At 36.5% G+C, this 17,510-nt stretch overlaps 1 protein-coding gene across 3 annotated transcripts in view; it reads right to left on the bottom strand.

Annotated features, from left to right (window-relative positions):
* The window catches only part of LOC138697996 (uncharacterized), a 500,028-nt gene that overhangs the window by 422,739 nt on the left and 59,779 nt on the right, over window positions 1-17,510 (bottom strand). For all 3 annotated transcript variants that reach the window (XM_069823660.1, XM_069823671.1, XM_069823650.1), the window contains exon 2: window positions 4,719-4,832. The gene's annotated coding sequence lies outside the window, so the exon portion shown is untranslated. The remainder of the gene's footprint in view (window positions 1-4,718; window positions 4,833-17,510) is intronic.

Genomic DNA, 17,510 nt, shown 5'->3' with positions numbered 1-17,510 from the left:
CAGGCTGACATCATTTTTATGTATGGTCGCGCGAATGGTAATGGACGCGAGGCTGTACGGCTGTATCAGATGGTGTTTCCAGACCGAAGACAACCGAATCATCAAACCTTTGTTGCTGTGTATCGTCGCGTTGCTGAGACAGGAACCGTTGCACCACAGACTGGTGATCGAGGAAGACCAAGAGTTGTTCGTACGCCGAACCTCGAACAAGACATTTTACACTGTGTCGAAGACGATCCAGGTATCAGTACAAGACAATTGGCTGTGGCAACTGGTACATCACACAGTACAGCATGGAGGGTACTTCACGAGCAGCTCTTGTATCCGTATCATATGCAACGTGTGCAGGGCTTTTCGCCTGCCGATTATCCACCACGGGAGAACTTTTGCCGATGGTTTCTAGCACAAATAGCCAATCCATTCTTTGTCTCATCAGTTTTGTTTACAGACGAGCCAACGTTTGGGAGAGATGGAATTACCAATTTCCACAATGAACACGTATGGGCAGATCGTAATCCTCGTGCTGTATTTCAGGCTAGACATCAGCAACAATTTAGGATTAATGTGTGGGCTGGAATTGTAGGTGACTGTCTGGTAGGTCCATACGTTCTACCAGCACGTCTTACAGGTGCTATCTACAGGGACCTTTCGGTGCTGGACCCCGGACTCATTTCATCGGCATTATCACCATTTCATTCAGACGCTAAATAACCTAGATGTTGATACAGCGTCGTAAAATAACCCAATAAAGTAAAAAAAATCTACAGGGACTTTATCCAAAACACTCTTTCAGAATTACTGCACGAAGATGTGCCTCTGAACATAAGACAAAACATGTGGTTCATGCATGATGGGGCTCCAGCACATTTTAGTCGCCTTGTTCGAGATACACTGACTGGTGTCTACCATGACAGATGGATAGGCAGAGGAGGACCAGTTCAATGGCCAGCACGTTCTCCCGACCTCAATCCTTTGGATTTTTATCTTTGGGGGCACCTTAAACAATTGGTTTATGGAGCAGACATCCCGGATCAAGAAACTCTTCATCGACGTGTCATGGAAGCCTGCGCAACCATTCGACATCATCCCGGAGTATTTGAAAGGGTGCGACAGTCCATGATTCGACGAGTGCATGCATGTCTAGATGCAAGAGGAGGATATTTCGAGCATTGGTTATGAGTTTTGTGTGTTGGCATATTATGAGTGTACCAATGTGTTGAACAGTTCCTAACGGGGAAACAAAAGATTATGGGACATATGTTCATGACCTTTTTTTCCTTCTTTCGGTGTAAGGAACCCATGCCTGAAGTCTGTACACGTATTTTTTATACACCCTGTATATTTAAATATGATATAAACCTAAATCTCAATTGTAAATAGTTTGTAGTAAATAGATATTGACATAATTTAAAGTATAATAAGCCTAAATCTAAATACATATTTTCTGTCCTCTTTTTTTCGAATAATGTCCTCCTTTCGAAGCTTTGTGTCCTCTTTTTAATCGATGCGAATCTGGTCACCCTACCTCAGCATCTGCTGGAAAGCGCAAGGCACTGCGTCCTTCAATTCATCAAAGGTGTCTTACAGTTCCTGTGCAACAATGCTCTTGATGAAACCTCACCACAATGAGGTTTTTCCACAACGCTGGATTGGCTGTGGATGACCCATCTTACCAGGTCCTCTCGACTGGCCACCTCGCAGCCCTGACCTCACAACCTGTGACATTGCACTGTGTGGTTTCATAAAGAGCATTGTTGAAAAAGAACGGTACGACACCATTGATGAATTGAAGGATGCTGTGCGATGCGCTTTCCAACAGATTACACCAGCAATGCTGAGGCGAATGTCACACCAGCAATGCTGAGGCGACGCAGTGTTTTGTGTGAGGAAAATGATGGGGACATACTGAACTTTTGCGAACTTAGAACACAGTTAAAGTTGATGTATGACTGCATTATGACCGGAATTACATAGTGGGTATATTTGAGGTATTTATAGGGGGTAACGGGACTTTATGCCCACTCTGTACATTGGGGGCTTGGCTTTAGAAGGGCTGAACCCAGAACGAGTCCGTAAACTTAAGTACGTTTTACTTCATTTTGCATCATATAAAATCCTATGATTCTCCTAGTCCGACTGGTGGTCTGGGTGGCAGTCATGAATCTGACGCTGACAGGTGGGCCATCCTACCTCGACCTCTAATAGGACCAGCCCCATTTCGCGTACGATTAGCCTGATAAGCTCTACGGGCCCGGAGCTCTAACCCCTTTCTGAGCAACCGACGCTGACAGGTGGACCATTCTGACTCAGTCCCGATAGAGCAAGGTCCCATCCGCACATGAGTAGCCTGATAAGCCCTATATCAGCATCGGAAACTCCTACTTCTCCCAAGACTTCACTCCAGCATATTTTTACTATTGTAGATGATAGATGAAATGAGGGGATGAGATTTAGGTGAAATGGTAGAGGGAAAAGAGAGTATCCAGAGAAAAACCTCTGTAACGTCTTTTTCCTCCACAAATTTCATTACAACTTGGCCGAAATCGAAGCCGGGCCGCCTAGATAAAAGACCATTGCGGTGGCACTTCAGCCACACACGCGGCAGCAGATATGGGCACTAGATGGCAATATTTTGGGAGTTCGTGGATGGGCCAGTAGATGTTAGCAGTCTAATATAATTTTGAACCATTATGAACAGCCTACAGTCGCGATATGACCACGCCGATAAAGCGATTATAAATCAATTTGGAATAAATGGGCAACAGTGTCTTAATGAGCCTTAGGAAAAATGGATTAATGAGCAAATTATTCTCCCCTAAAGTATCTTTCAGTCCACCAACACACTCCACCTCCCAATACTTCATCCAACATCTAGCCTATAACAGTTAAAAAAAAGGTTGTATATTCTGGGGGGTAGTACGGGTTTCCGATGCTCATATGGGAAGGGGTTGGTGCTAAGGACCCCGGGAAATATCAGGTACTAGCCACAGGCGTAGCTCAGTCGGCTATGAAGCTTGCCTGCCGATCCGGAGTTGCGTTCGGACGCGGGTTCGATTCCCGCTTGGGCTGATTACTTGGTTGGGTTTTCTCCGACGTTTTCCCCAACCGTAAGGCAAATGTCAGGTAGTCTATGGCGAATCCTAAGCCTCATCTCGCCAAATATCGTATCGCTACCGCCAATCCCATCGACGCTAAATAATCTTGTAGTTGATACAGTGTCTTTAAATAACCAAGTAAACATATATAAATTAGGTACTCATCTGATGATGAGAGGGCATGTCTCTGTCAGGGCTGAGGCAGGATGGATCACCTGTCAGTGTCGGATTCACGAATGCCTCCTAGGGTATCTGTCTGACTTGGACACTCATTCATATACGGGACGGGTTAAAAGCCGCTTTCCCCAAACACTTCCTTACATTCAATTTACATTTGACTAGACATTCCTTTACAGATTTTAAATATCTTAGAAAACCATTATGATGTACAATAAGTAATACAACTATTGTTAATTTATAAATGTTTTATTATGTCTTTTTAATTTAAGTGTTTTTAATTTTGACCATGTCTGTAATATGCTTTGAGATATTTTATTAATGCCTGCATGACGATACCAATTCATAGGCGATAACGTTTGCAATACATCGCAAATAATATTAAATAACATTAACAAGTTTTATATGATACAATCATTTTTTATTGTTTTAACATTGATAAGTCATTTAACGGAAATAATTTGATACTTTTGTTCAAAATGGGGGCCCTGTTTCTCGATGCACAATATGTTCTTACTGTGCTTCCAGCAAAGTTGTAGCACAAAAACCGTTGTTCTGTGGTTAATTTGCGATTCATTGCAAGAAACCATCAGTTATTACATAGAGACACGACCCAACACAATACAACAAAACAACAATAACAAGACATGACATCGGAAAAACAGTTGACGCACGAACGTGGTTGTCAGCAACCCACTTATTACACCAGCTATTCGTTTATTCAAGCTATGACATGTGTATAATGTGTACAAGTATGAAACCTAAGAACGAATATTGGGGAAAGCGACTTTTGACCCATCTTGTATAGAGCAAGCCGATGTGCAAGAATCCGTACCGGATCCAGTTCTCGAAAAGCCTATACTACACTATATTTGGCGAGTTTATGGACTCCGCTGCAAATTTGCAGTGACTTCTAATTTCTGTAAAAGAAATCTTATAGCCTAATCGTTTGCAGAAGTTCTTCTGGTTGTCATAGTTTTGAAGCGTCGTGTGGTTCTATTTCTATTATTACCGCGTCACGTGACTACGGTTTAAAATTTGACGCGAGCAGAATCTATCAACTGGCCAAACGGACTAAACCAATCTGGCTGGTGAATCTCACCTGACATCACTTAAGTTGTCACGCTCAGCATTATCGTATTTTATGGTCACATTAACTTTAAGCTTAATTAGAGTGTTCAAGGAACAATTCGAACTAGACTCTGCAGAATGAAAGTTCGCGCTGTAGCACTAAGTTTTCTGAGGATCTTCTGAACATTTTTAATTGTGAGCTATGTGTACCCAGAGCCATTGAAGCACACAAATATCTATGCACCAGCTAAATAATCATATGCGTGATCACCACAAATGTGGAAAAGGAGAAGGTAAGATAGCCAGAACTTTGAATTCAAGGGAACACACTTGCTACATAAAAGCGAAAATCTATCTACATATATGTCAGCTTACCTTTGTTACTATTTATTGATCCTTTGCTCTTCCAGACAGTTTTAATCTTGTACACTAGACAGACACGCGGTGGGATTTACGAGACGTGAAATCAGCACGACGCCGGACATCCACCTGAAATAACGGAAAACAATATATTGAGGATAAGTAAGCATTAATGTTCGCGATTTGATTTTCGCCTTGCACTACTACATCCTGTATATTTAATTTTCTTCAGTGATTGTTGCGTTTAGTTCAAAGTTATTCACAGGAAGGTTTAGTGGTGTTGGTGATGTCTTCGATTCTTTAAATGAGTTATTGGGAAAAAATTATGGGTAAGTTTGTGATTAGGGTAAGTAGTTTTCTAACTGGTTTATTTTACGATACTCTGTTAATTGCGGTGGTTATCTAACGTCTGAGTGAAATAAAGGTGATAATGCTCGCGAAATGAATCCAGTAGAGATGAACAACGAACGAGAAAGCAAGACTAACAGCGCCCGCAAAGCCGAAAACCCGCACGACAATGTTATATATGTACGTCGCGTCAATGACGGAAAGACTGCTTGTGAGTGTTTCGAGACGTCGAGATTGATCACTCCCGAAGTCCCGAACGTCAAGCAGCCTTGAATCGCCACAGTTATTTATACCTGGCTGAACTTTTATCTACTTGGCAACTGTTATATCTGTATAAACAATCAAGTAGCCTATTTGAAACATCATTTCTACCTTTCAGTGTATAATAACCCGTTCCCTAGTCTTTATTTAATTACTAGGCACTTATTAAAAGCTACGAATTTTCTTTTCATATGTTTGAGATCAAGTTTGCAACCTCAATTAAAAAGATATTAACGTTATGTGTTATGTTTATTAGAAATGCAAATTTATTTGAAAATTGGTTTCTTTCTATTTATATAACCATAAGTAATATCATATAACAGAACCAGAACATTTTGATAACTAAGATACTATTCTGGTTTGTGTTTTTGTCTCATTTATACATTTATAATATTATTTATTTCAATTATGTATGTTATTCAAAGTTACGCAATCTTTCCACGCCGACCAAATGCTATTTCGAAAATGATGAGCGAGACTTGAAGTGCACGAGAATGACGAGACGAAACTCGAAAGACAAATGCAAGGAACACAGCGAGCGAGAGCGACAGTTAGTTTTGTTCATCTCTAGACTCCAGGCTCCAGCGCCGAAAGTTACTCAGCATTTGTTCTTAATAGATAAGAAATTATTGTGGATCTATAACTTAAAAGTTAAAATAACGCGTTGGAACAGACAACTAACACTGCAAAAGAACCGTCACAATAGTTTAGTGCTAGTGAGCTGGGCTTATTTGCCGGGAGTCCTGGTTCAAATTCCGCTTTGTCCTAAATTTATAACTTGTGTTGGCAAGTCCGTGGTCTAGGCAACACAGGGGTTTTCTTCGGGTATTTCGGCTCCCCTGTGATATCCCAACAATTCTCAATAAAATTATTGTCATTCATCAAGAGTGTAATGTAGATCTACTGTGTGTGGTGCACTCTGGATAGTCTCTGATGAACTAAGTGGTCTTAACTTCTCGGCATTAGCGACACTTATGAGCCCGCTCGTAGAGTCTGTGGGAATAACGGCAAAGTTAAAGGTCTTGCCATTGGGAAAAAAAATTGCGAATTACCAAGAACATGCATAATTTAAAAGCTAAACAACTCTACAGAAGAAAATGAAGAACCCTCAAGTCAGTTTTAAGTCATATTATTGTACATTTTCACAAAAGGTAATCTTCAGAATAGTAGATTTGAGTCTTATAATTCCAAAACCTGCCTTGTTCAATTTTTCAGATATATAAGAAAAAGTGTTTCATTATATTTTCTGTTGAATCTTAATGAAGGATTGTGTTCTTTTGAAAGATATAATATTAAAAACAAATATTCCGAAGTGAAAGTGTAGGTAATATCAGTAATATAGACACAAGATAGAAATTAAATATGGAGAAGGTAACTTTTGAAAGGAACTATTGGATAACGCAACTTTTGGAATAAACACATCAGGATAAGGCAAGTTTCGGAACTGATGTAGGAACTTAAAGATTAAAGCTAGTACCCTTAAGAACGCAGTATAATAAAAAAATATAATGATTTTTGTGTGTAGATCTAACTTTTACGAGTAACAATAAAATTAACGCAAGCTGCTGGAAAACTAAGTATGAGAAAATAATCTATAGGAAATGATCAAAGAATCTGACTGAAAACGTTATGTACAGTACCCGACATTCTCGACTTTTTATAATAATAATAATAATAATAATAATAATAATAATAATAATAATAATAATAATAATAATAATAATAATAATAATAATAATAAAAGGGATTTAACTAACTAATAATATATTGACTTGATAAGGTCAATCTGACAATATCATCTCTGAGCGAATTTCATTGGGAAGTTCCCTTTTCTCTGTAGTACAAAAGACTCTGTCAACCCTCAGCCTCTCTTTAATTTACAATAAAGACGGCACTTTTTATTTAAGAGACTTTTAGTAGAAACATTTTATTTACATTCTCAGATCACCATATTCGTCTTCACTTTCACTTTCACACAAATCACTGCCATTACTGGAAGAAACAGTAGGTTCGTTATTCACACTAATAAGCTCTTCTTAAAATAGTAATTCTGTCGGATCTTTCCAGTAATCCCCAGAAATGTTTTCTCACTAGATTTTCAACATCAGCTAAATTTGCTTTTTTAATAGGTTTCTACATGCTGGATGCAGTGTAGGGTTGATTTCTTGTACTGAATAGCCCTTTTTACAACGCTCATGTAACAACATGAATCATTACGAAAGAATTGCTCCCTCCCTGATAAATACTTTCTAAAATTAAATCCATAGGCAGAGAGAGAGAGAGAACATTATATATATATGTATATATATATAATATATATACAGTATATATCATAGTATGTGTGGGTAATGCATACTTTGCAATAAACAAAAAACAAAACAGATGACCGACACCATTTATGACGATAAGGCAGCTTCTGAAATAGGCATGGAGTAGGCAAGTTTTGGAACAATCCTATTGAGGATAAGGTAGCTTGTGGAATGAAAATAAATTTGTCATCACAGTTTTAAATAGGCTAGATTTCTTTTGCAACGGAGACGACTTTAAATTATCAAGATTTTATAATATGGAATGTACTGGCATTGCTAACTCAATTTCTCATTTTTGAGGAGAAGGCAGGTTTTGGAACTACAGGATTCATTTAAGCAAATTTAAACAAAATGTCAAAACCCCAAAGTTCTAAAATACAGTTACAGCTATTCTTATAGTTTAAGTAGAGTTGTTTTGGGTGGAGTGCATCAGTAATTGAAGAGAGATTTTAAAGGCATGTTGGGTCCGATAAGTATAGTATCAATCAAATAGTGTAAGCTTTTACAGTCAATTACTTAACAATATTACGTGCATTGAACCTTTATGTTATTACATGAAGTAACATTTACAAATTATGACAAACGTTTTTGCCAATAAATTTGGCATCTTCAGGTCACATTAAAAACATATTAACATAAAATGAACACTTAAGACATTCCAGTTAAACACAATCGTTAAAAATTAAAAACTGGTATAATAGGCAGTCTGAGCAATATGCCATTAAAATACAATATAAATTTTAATGTCTTGAATTAACGATACTTACGAGAAGATTGAGAAGTTGACTTGAGTTCACTGATGCAGCAACACGACTGAACTTAAAATTTATATCCTTTCTAAAAAAAATTTTTATTAAAAAATTTCTTTCACACTACCCTTTATACTTTACAGGGCTTTAATTCCATACGTCCATTAACAGCAACACGATCGTCCTATATATTGTAGCATATTTTCATCATTTTGGGAACTGCACCTACAAAACTTGAAGATTGTCATGCCTTCTTTCTTCGTTATGTACACTTCTATGTTAATACAGTGTTCTCAGCATATTCCACGATATCTTGGTAACATCATCCTGCTAACGTATTTTAATGGCATATTGCTCAGACTGCCTATTATACCAGTTTTTAATTTTTAACGATTGTGTTTAACTGGAATATCTTAAGTGTTCATTTTATGTTAATATGTTTTTAATGTGACCTGAAGATGCCAAATTTATTGGCGAAAACGTTTGTCATAATTTGTAAATGTTACTTTATGTAATAACATAAAGGTTTAATGCATGTAATATTGTTAAGTAATTGACTGTAAAAACTTACACTATTTGATTGAAGAGAGATTGCCTTATAATGAATTTATTGCAAAATATTTTTTAATTGGACCAATATCACGAAGTTCATAACATGGCAGTTTGGAACCAACGTTACGAATTACCTTGAAGTCCCAAGTAATATAATATACTGCGCACGCATATTAATGTAAATATATTTTTTCTACCCCAGAATTTCTAAAACAATGTTAAATTTGTAACCATAAGCAACACTATAATTTCATAGGAGGTAATTGTAGTCATCGTATTATCAGTAGTAAATGACTCAGTAATATAACTTTATGTGTAAATTTACGCCAGTTATATATATGACTGAAAGAATTACTTCTCAGAATTCCAGATATCTTCAAATGCTTTGTGAGTTATAAATCATCGGTAAAACACGCATTGCTAGAAACCATTAAAATGAACAGCTTCCCATGTAGTAATAAAATATCCCTCTTTATATGGGAAAGCCGCGTAAGCAAGACATAAAAACATCACATCCACGAACAACTCTAAAAGAAATTGCACGTGGAATGTAATAATGAGAAAGTGCTGCGATGTGCTTGGAACTTTTCATTTCTTAATCTAGTCGCCTATGAGAAGTTCAAGGTCACTGTCAGGGTATGCCATAACGTACATGAAAAGGTGAAAGTTATGCGTTTTCTCTTCAGAAATGGGACATTAGTTTGCATAGGTGATAACTGATAAGTGTCAAAATTCATAATATTAAATATTTAGAAAATTCCTAACACAAGTCTCAAATTCTTCCTTCGTCAAGTGCAGCACAAAACAAACAAAACTATCGGTCGTTCCTTAATAGTTTAGGCGCCGAATTCTCATAAGAACCTCAGAAATAGGTTTTCAGATTATGTTTTAACATAATATATACGACATAAAGTAATTTTCCTTTTCAATATTGGTTCACAATTACTCCCTCTCATCGCTTTTCAGTGTGATGATTAGACAGCAGAAAAAAGTCAAATAAGAGTCATGCTTACGGTTTACAAGTATTGTACGTATAGACTATGGCATGAGGTGTGCACGCATCCCAAGTAGGTACAACACGGTACCGTCCGCAGTGAGCACCACGCGAACACCGGAAACAACTGCCACTCTGCGTTCCCAGTCAGTTCTCATCCGTACGTGAACAGAGAACATTGAGATACGTAAACATATTATTCATTTATGTTCAGTGGAGTGATCATAATGCTGAAGACAGCTGTTAAAAACATACGGTGTATTCTTTAATACAAGAATATGGTGTCCACAATTTTAGTAGTGATACTGGTGAAACGATTAAGTGTCGGTTATGTATGTGAGGATTGAAAAAGATAACAAAACAATCGATAGAACATCACTGTGGTACACAGAAACACATGAAAAATGTTGCTCGTATGTTAGAAGAAAATAAGTGTTCAAGTTCAAATTCCGCCTCAAATCCTGAAATATGACTTTTGCCAGAATTTGTGTCGAATGATGACAAATTGCAATATTCCAAAACGTTGAACAATCTTCACTTTAAAGGATTTATAAAAAAAGTACACAAAATATGCCATTACAATAGTTATATCAACGTACAACCAATATTCAGTGATTATTCCGTGTGTCAATTTACATTTCCCCCGGCCTATACCTGTACGCGCCTCTAGTGTACCTACCGTGCTTACGTAAACAACAACCCTCTGACGAGACAAAATAGTCGTGTTGTAGTTACCTTCACATCCAAATGACTTTTTTCCGCTGTCTAGTGATGATAATACGAGTAATAATAATAATAATAATAATAATAATAATAATAATAATAATAATAATAATAACAACAACTTGAAGCTAAAGATTTCGTATTCGTAAGATATAATTCGTACAACTTCCTCATGTGCAAAACCGTGGCTAGACTTATTGCTGCTAGTCATAATAAATGCAAATTTAAGGCGCACATTTTACGCTTAAAAACAGAGTCCCACCATGTGTCCAAATACGTGTATAGAAATTAACACAAAATTTGAGTCTATGATACGTACAGACATGTTACGAAAGCTTTCGATGAAAGATGAGAGTCTTCGATTACTCCTAACGAAGGCTGACTGAAAATGAATCCCTATATTAAACCTTGCGTGTATCTGCTGTAATAAAACATATATCGTGATTATAAAAGTAAAAAAGAGGAAGGCTTTAAACACAATGTTTAAATTTAACGCACACTTTCAGATCATTCGTGTTATCTTTTTCTGTTCCTCCACGATGTTGCATGAAATAACTTCAGGTTTCATGTTTATGTAACCTGGAGTGTAGGTTTTTTGTCAAGCTTTGCTCGTACTAATATAGAAATGCTTTTACAAGTCTGCGTTTCCTGCATTCCAATTTGAAATGGCTCGCTTTACATTGTTTTCTTAAGCAATTATTTACACACGTGCTAGAATAAGTATAAGACATCCAAAATTGATGTTCCTATTCAAAGTGAAACCTAAATAGGGGGATTTTTGGCAATAAAAATTGCGGCTGTACACGAAAAGGTACTTCAACAGACCTTGTAAATGGCAACCTTCAGACTAAGTGTCTACGAAGTCAATGTTAAGTGTGGCCTACATTCGGAGCACAGGACACAAGAAAAAAGTTCAGCTAACAACACGTCTATTGACAGTTAATCCATTTACTGATTTTAATACATGAAAACCAATTAGTTTAGAGACGATGTGTTGTATCATTGATCTGTGAACAGTAATTAGATAACGGTGGTTTTTCATTGAATCTTGTGTGAGACGTCCCCTGACCTCATTGGCGCAGTCACATTGCAACTTTTTGTCTACGTCTCTTCTTGTGATCAGCTTTCTGCGAGCCAGTCAATAACGATAGTGATGAATACGTCAGGTGCACCATTAATAATTTTCTTGAAAGCTTAGTGAAATGGCTTTCGTGCCTAGTACATAAAATTAAATCTTGGCAAACACAAATTAAATTGAGGTGTTCTCTGAAGAACTAAGCTGCAAAATCTTGAATTTCAGATACAGAGCTTCAAACATTTTGGATCACGTATAACAGCATTGAGGACAACGACGTTCAAATGTTTCTGTGGGGCGTTGTGTTTGTTGGAGGGAAATACAGAGTGATTCATACAAAACTAAAACATTTCTCTGAATTGGTTAAACGTACCAACGCTCTACCAACTGAGCTACCCGGGAACTCTACCAGACACCGATCCAACTTTTCCCTCTATATCCACAGACCTCAAAGTGGGGTGACAACAGTCAAGCAACCAACATTGAGTGCACACTAACTCTGTGCGACTTAAATTGTGGTTTTCTGTTAACGAACAGTGACGAGTATTATACCTGAAAGCTTTATTTGCTTGATACAGTATAGTTTTCCTTCCTAGCTTTTATTTCAACACTTGTTCCACATAAGACAGTGTCCTATTTTACCAGTTGGCCTTATGACGACCCTTCGGTTAATAATAAATATTTCATATCTGACCAAATATTGAACGTAAAACAAGGTAAGAGAAGATATAGAATCTACAAAGAGTAAGAAATGAATATTGTTCACTATGCTGTTAAAACTGGATTTCATACAATGCACTTTAGGTCTCCATTGATGTCATTTGTTTCTTTTAGGTCTTTGAACATACTTCGGCTTCATTACTGTTACTTAGTGATTTTAATTTTTAATCCTAATTTTCTTTCCCACCTATTTTTCTGCATTGACTTTTCCGAATGACAGTTTTCCCGAATCCATTTTTCCTACGCAAATTTTCCGAAAGGACATTTTCCCTAAATATAATTTTTTCGATGCCATGTTTTCAATTGCACATTCCGGAAAATACGTAGCAGTTATAATTAATTAGTGCAGCATATAGTAATGGGATAGCCATAATGAAACGTTTCTTAAGTATAAAGTTTCACCAAGATGGAGAAGGGACTAACTTCGGTAAGGTTGAAATTATTGTTAACTGTTAACCCTTAAATTCGCAGAGTATCCTAGTGGATATGACAGGTTAATAGGCTATATGCTGTAATTTTAATAGAACAATAGAAAAAAAATTGCTAGAAAAATTAAAATTTCAGAATACTATAATACTGTACAACATATAAAATATGGACATTGCGATAGTTGTTTTCTTTACAGTCCGACACGGTTTAATAAACTAGTGTGAGAAATGAAGTTTTGCCAATTTAAGGGTTAAACTTTTACTTCTATACTGGTGAGCGAATCTCAGATAGGCATAATACCAAATACCTTACTATAATAATACCGGACAGCTAACTGTTCTACGCGTGAACGACGCTGGTGCAGCTACCTAGGCGGCCGGTGTGGAGATACTCGCGAAACAAGCTGTAATCAACTGCAATGTACATTGTTGCTGGGCTAGTTAATAGTTCTATTAATTAGTGCTGTGTTAAAATATCAGGGTGTATATGTGCTGTTTATAAGAAATTGCTACAATTACAGCATTATAATTTGTTCCAAATCATACTTTCGATTTCCGAGGGATCATTTTTTATTTTATTAGGTTATTTTACGACGCTTTATCAACAGCTTAGGTTATTTAGCGTCTGAATGAGATGAAGGTGATAATGCCGGTGAAATGAGTCCCGGGGGTCCAGCACCGAAAGTTACCCAGCATTTGCTCATGTTGGGTTGAGGGAAAACCCCGGAAAAAACCTCAACCAGGTAACTTGTCCCGACCAGGAATCGAACCCGGGCCACCTGGTTTCGCGGCCAGACGTGCTAACCGTTACTCCACAGGTGTGGACCCGAGGGATCGTAAAACTGAGTCAACAACATTCATTATTAGGCCTAATGCCTTTGTCTCTGTGTTGATAGAACAATAAAAATGAGCTTTTTTATTTAGGCCTAATAAATGAATAGAATTTAAAGTATATTGGGCATTTTAAGGTTTTAGCAAATTTAGTTTTATTGTTGTCCACATGCCTTTACTAATTATTACAAGCATCAAATGACTACCATTTTTATCTTTGCAGTTGTCAGTAATGGGTATATAAAACGTTATTGTAAATTCATTCTTAATGTCAGAATTAATTTTGTCTCACTAAAGCAAAGAAAAAATACGCAACAATTAATTACGGAAAATAATATGCAGCTTTGATATAAAATAATGTTACATTAAATACTCTTCAACATTTCTTAAATGTCTCGTATATTATTCCACATTAGTACCTCACGTTTTATACAATAGTCCGATTTCCGCTATGTTAATATTTGTATTTGTGGACGTAATTTCACACCGCTCCGCTAGATGTCAAATCCGCGATATTTCGCACTCACGTCAATGCTGCTAGCATACAGCTGTCCCGTATTATTATAGTAAGGTATTTGCTAATACATTTTGCACGGAGTGGGTTAAAATTAATATTAATCAGTTACATTTTGTTTTTTGACACAAGAGCAAGCATAGCCGAGATGGAAGAAAGTATGATATAAGAAATGGAGCTATAACTGTCGGGGGACCAGAAGTGGTGCGAGTGCTGAGAGGAGACGAACAGACACGCCATTCCCAGCCTCCCAATAGGGAAGAGGAAGAGGTTGAGAAGGTTCAATTCAATGTGTAGTCCAGCCCGCACAAATTTTGAGGAAAGGATTGCCATGAGTTCCAAAATCCCAGTAGTAAGTCAGTTATACCTCCGATAAAGAGATCGAAAAACACTGCATTCGGATAAATCATCAATCAGAAAGTGTCCCGTTCGGAAATTTGCCTTTTAGAATTAACTCCATTTAGAATTTCAAAAAATTGTCCGTTCGGAAAATCGCATTCGGAAAAGTGACCGGGTACAGCTAATTTTGATCTGTTGTTGTTGTTATTGTTATTATTATTATTATTATTATTATTATTATTATTATTATTATTATTATTATTATTATTATTTATTCTGTTGTAGTTAAGGCCATCAGGCCTTTTCTTCCACATCACTAGAAATACATATACAATAATAGAAGTAAAAAAAAAATCACACTGTAAACAAAATAAAGCCACATAAAACTATACACAGGTTGCAGTCACACAAACTTTAGATGAGTGATTATCATAATTATATTCTAATGAATTAATGAGCATAAACAAGAAATTTGCAGTTTTAATCTAGAGTAAAAAATACAAATCAATACGTATAGCAGTACCTAAGAACCATGAACAAGTCCACACCTGTGGAGTAACGGTTAGCGCGCCTGGCCGCGAAACCAGGTGGCCCGGGTTCGATTCCCGGTCGAGGCAAATTACCTGATTGAGGTTTTTCCGGGATTTTCCCTCAACCCAGTATGAGCAAATGCTGGGTAACTTTCGGTACTGGACCCCGGACTCATTTCACCGGCATTATCATCTTCATCTCATTCAGACGCTAAATAACCTAGGTGTTGGTAAAGCGACAAAATAACCTGCTAAAATAAAACCATGAACAGTTTCAAGTGTAATGAAAATGAGGTTAATTTAGAGTACGAAGCACTGGTCGAATTAATGCATTATTAGGCAATGTCAAAATCGAAATATTATTATTATTATTATTATTATTATTATTATTATTATTATTATTATTATTATTATTATTATTATTGTCGTAAGGCATAATAATTATAGAGATGAATGAAATGTGTGGAACAAATGTAACCGCTACACGGATAATGGTGAAATGACAGCTACATTATGTAAACCAGATCATGCTCCGCCAGGTCACTTTCCAAATAGAGTAAACCGATCAGACTGTGTGGTTGATCCAAGTCTAGACTGGACCACCCAGGCAATCACATTTCCGTACCCACGTGATTATCACACCGCGTAAACCGTTTTGTTGCTGAGTTATATGCAATGAATGTTGGGCAAGCAAATGAGATCCGTGTGTACGATAATATAGGTACGCCTTCTATACAAAGAATTTTATGAATTACTCTAGCATTATCATCAGATCGAATCTATGAAGTAATTAAACTTTCATATAACAATAAGCGTGACTGCGGTACGTGGAGCATTTAGCAGCTGCATTTCTCTCAAAAGCGCCATGAAATAATTACTGAATTTTTAATGTGCGATAGAATAGTTTGGGCGCAGCCATAAATCGGTCACCTACCGACATTTCTGCAAAGGTGTTAGAGTTCAATTACGGGAAATTATTTAAATTCAATATAGTATATGTTACGACAGTTTTGCTTCTAATAATTCTGTTTTCACTGTCATTCTGATTTCGTCGTGTCACATAGGCTAATCATGGTATTATAAATCAATTTTGAATACAATCTCGAAATGAAAAAGTGATTAACTTATATTAAAATTTAAGCAGGAATATCTTCTAAGTAATTTTTAACTTCAATGCTAGCTTGTCGAAGAAATCATCTAATCTTGCTGAAAATTAACAGTTTTATAAATTGAAAAGACGTATTTTGGTATACTCTATCTCAGGCATGCCGGAAATTAGACACTTAATGTGCAGTTATGTGCGCGGATCGCTGGTCTGTGCGGACTGCATCATTCAAGCATTGCTTTTACCAGTTCTTAGCTGGAGGAATGTACAATAATCTACTCTGCGCTTCTAGTGTTGGATTAAATAGGCATTTGGACATTACAAACACACTTAGCAGAAAGAAAAAAAAATACAGTTACTACCAGTGTCTATATTTGATAATTGTAATACAAGAAACTTTAGGCTTACTCAGTTATACTTCACAAAGTAGTGGTTTGTAAAGCATAGGCCTAATTTATTAATATGATTTTTATATAGTATTTGAAGAGTAGTAGTTTATTGACTTTACTGGCTTTGAGCCAGAGGCCGTTTTAGGGTCTTATACGCGCAGGATGCCCTCTCCAGCCATTGTACATAAATAATAAAAAAATATTGCAGTAATTTCGAAACAACAAAAAACGAACATGTATTTCATTTTACGTAATAGATACTAATTATTTTAAAGTAATAGACCCCATTCTTTCATTGTTCGTAGAGCATTATTATTTATTGGGACCATGGTACACAATTGTTCAAGAAAATATTATACTCCCAATTAATTACAAGCAGTAGGACATTGTGAAGTTTTTACACTGAAATCATTTCCTTGCTGTATTTCAATATAAATTAACATTAATATTCATAAATAATATAAATTAAGCCTAGAATTTAAATTCACATTTAGTTTATTTGGAAAACTTTGAGAGCAAGTATCGACAAGTTGGGAGTGTTACTGAAAGAAATTAAAAGTGTAGTTCACAAGCTGTGAAGCGAAGACATTCTCTTTATGTCAGGTTTAAAGATTTATTAATGTAAGTATATTAACATAATATAGTGACGTGAGATGGAAAATTTACCATTGTAAATTTTTGCAGAAAATATTTCCGCTTTCTTCGCTCCTTACAACCAGAATAGTCTCACATGTATTCCTCACTATATTCTCATCACTTATCAGCTTATGAAATGAAAGTCGTAAGTCGTCTAATCTTTGATGGCTGTGTTAGTGCAGACTCCAAAACAACGTCATTGTCAAGTTCGTTTTGCCGTGAGATACTGATTAAGAAATAAGCGCTGGCGAAAATAATATTTTGAGAACTTTACTAATCTGATCTAAACTGTCACAAAACTATT

Source organism: Periplaneta americana, chromosome 1, assembly GCF_040183065.1.
Source record: "Periplaneta americana isolate PAMFEO1 chromosome 1, P.americana_PAMFEO1_priV1, whole genome shotgun sequence".
Classification (NCBI taxonomy): Eukaryota; Metazoa; Arthropoda; class Insecta; order Blattodea; family Blattidae; genus Periplaneta; species Periplaneta americana.
The sequence above is the reverse complement of the archived record's forward strand: the minus strand, read 5'-3'. Positions and strand labels throughout refer to the sequence as shown.